The sequence below is a fragment of the Terrapene carolina genome, unplaced genomic scaffold, assembly GCF_002925995.2.
Source record: "Terrapene carolina triunguis isolate 2854851 unplaced genomic scaffold, T_m_triunguis-2.0 Scaffold147, whole genome shotgun sequence".
In the NCBI taxonomy this organism is placed as follows: domain Eukaryota; kingdom Metazoa; phylum Chordata; order Testudines; family Emydidae; genus Terrapene; species Terrapene triunguis.
This window is the reverse complement of record NW_020664498.1, coordinates 5,325,296-5,328,313: the sequence shown is the minus strand read 5'-3', so window position 1 is coordinate 5,328,313 and position 3,018 is coordinate 5,325,296.

Genomic DNA, 3,018 nt, shown 5'->3' with positions numbered 1-3,018 from the left:
TCAAGTGTACCTTTTCTGATACTGTGTGAATTGTCCTCAGACACTTTAAAGAGATGATGTGTGGGGTACAAATAGTTTGACATGTTGTAGATTAGAGAGGAGCTCAAACCAGACCCAATCTCCAAATTTCATGAAGGGGAGGGGGTCAGCTTGCAGTCTAGGGTTGGAGCCAACCCTCTAGGGATACACTGGCTTGAAAAGCCCTTGATATTCCACCAGCTGTGGATTGCTGCAATGAAGTGCTCTCCAGCCGTACAACTTCTAGCCTCTGGCATGCACTGATGCTATAGGGACTAGGAAATGGTGTCATAGAACTGCCTATGTCATCTTTACACCATCTATTGATTGCTGGCTCGTTGACCCAGGTCTCCATTTGTTTCACCAGAGCGAGGCCAGATCTGGACTATTATTTTTTTCTTAATAGTTGAATGGTTGCAAAACACCAAAATAAATCAGAGATAAATATTGGAAAATACAAATCTGCCTAATTTACTGAGTTAAAGATTCCTGGAGTTATGCTCTAAAATAAATCTTTTTATATTATTATTAGTTTAGTTTAGTTTAGTTTGTTACTAGTGTCAGGCTGAGTATTTGGATCTGTCCTTTGGGAGATGAGTCCTAGTTGTAATGCTAAATAAATAAAAGAATGAAACCCATAAATAAAAAAATGAAAGCATTACAAGCCATTCCAGTACAATTCATCCACATTAGTCTACAGAAAAAAGATTAATCTATCAACACCTTGCATGGTCATTGAAGGTTCTCACCACACAATATCTGAGGAGAACTCCAGCACCTATGCATTATTCAGTGTTGATAAATGCAAAGTAATGCACATTGGAAGACATAATCCCAACTATACATATAAAATAATGGGGTCTAAATTAGCTAAATTACCACTCAAGAAAGAGATTGTGGAGTCATTGTGGATAGTTCTCTAAAAACATCCACTCGATGTGCAGTGGCAATCAAAAAAGCGAACAGGATGTTGGGAATCATCAAGTAAGGGATAGATAATAAGACAGAAAATATCATATTGCCTCTAAATAAGTTCATGGTACGCCCACATCTTGAATACTGCGAGCAGATGTGGTCGCCTCATCTCAAAAAAGATATATTGGAATTGGAACAGCTTCCATATGAGGAGAGATTAATAAGACTGGGACTTTTCAGCTTGGAAAAGAGATGACTAAGGTGGGATATGATAGAGGTCTATATAATCATGACTGGTGTGGAGAAAGTAAATAAAGAAATGTTGTTTACTCCTTCTCATAACACAAGAACTAGGGGTCACCAAATGAAATTAATAGGCAGCAGGTTTAAAACAAACAAAAGGAAGTATTTCTTCACACAATGCACAGTCAACCTGTGGAACTCCTTGCCAGAGGATGTTGTGAAGGCAAAGACTATAACAGGGTTCAAAAAAGAACTAGATAAATTCATGGAGGATAGATCCATCAATGGCTATAAGCCAGGATGGGCAGGAATGGTGTCCCTAGCCTTGGTTTTGCCAAAAGCTGGGAATGGGCAACAGGGAATGGATCACTTGATAATTGTCTGTTCTGTTCATTCCCTCTGAAGCACGTGGCATTGGCTGCTGTCAGAAGACAGGATACTGGGCTAGATGGACCTTTGGTCTAACCCAGTATGGCCGTTCTTATGTTCTTGTTCCTGTTTTCTCCCCACCATCCTCATCTTTCCTTTAGTACACATAGCATCTTTGCCAGATGTGCCATTAGAACAAGAGGAACCCTGATAACATGACCACATTTCCAGAGAAACACCCTCCCAATTAACAATGGTACTAGATAATGCATGAGCAGATCTCGGTGCTTGCAGTGTCTCTTTTGTAAGGGTTAGATGTTTACTATTCAGCCTCACTTGCATTGGCTATTTTGGCTTTTAAAAAGCAATATACCGATAACAGCAGTGACAACACAAATCAGTCCATTCCCTCTTTGCCTCTGCTGCTGAGCACACACATCAGATCTCACACAACAGAGCCACTCATGGAGATTGTCAAACTAGGATGCCAGATATTGAGAGCCTTCTTTACGAACTTCCAGGAGTGAATGGCAGCAGCGATGAGATTCAGGAGAGTTAAATATAAAATAGTAATAATATAATAATGAATCTCAAAGCACTTTACAAACATTAGTGAATTGAGCTTCATAACACTGACTGAGGTCTGTATGATTAAGCCTGTTTAGCAGAGGGCTAACCTGAGGAACAGAGAGGTTAAGTGATGTGACCAAGGTCAGTGTCAGGTTTCCTGATTTGCATTCCTATGGTCCAAGAACATTCTTTCTCCCAAAACTTTCACAATTAAACCTACAACTGTGAGAAACTCACCAGTTTGTGGTTTTGTTACAAGCTCAGAGCAGGGTTATGGAAAAGCTGGCTAAACTCAATGAGCTTTTTTAGTGTCTCCTTACCTGGTTTTGGCTGATGCTGGGCCAATTCTGAAAACAGCTGAAGCTGTGGTGTTGACTGAGTTTTCCTTTGAGATTTGGGCTCATATACTCTGTCCCTTTGGCATTGCTTTGGTGGCCCAAAGTGGACAGAAAGCTTTCTTAACCAGTCAGATGGGAATTCCCCTTTCAAAGGGTAATCCCTGCGTGGCATCCAGCTAGTGTCTTCTGCTCTACACCACCCTCCCCAGTGCAAAGTGAAGGAAAACATTTGCAAGGGCATGCACTCCAGTGATCCTAGCCAGTGTATTGAGCACAGAGGGCTGGGACAGGTTAAAGCCAATGGAGCAACACTTGCATAAAACCAATGTAACTGAGTGGAGGATCAGGCCCACAGTATCTGAAATCATGTAGTGTTGTGCTGACCCAACCAGAGATGCTGGGCTTAAAACAGATGCCTCGGAGACCCTGAGATTTCCTTGGGAGGGTCTCCAAACTAAGGGTTATGCTTACTTAATGGGCTTCAATAGAAAGAAAGGAAAGGAACTGAAAAAAACACGCAGCTTAAAAGGAAACAACTTTGGCACAGTCTAAAAGTTTGTTCCAC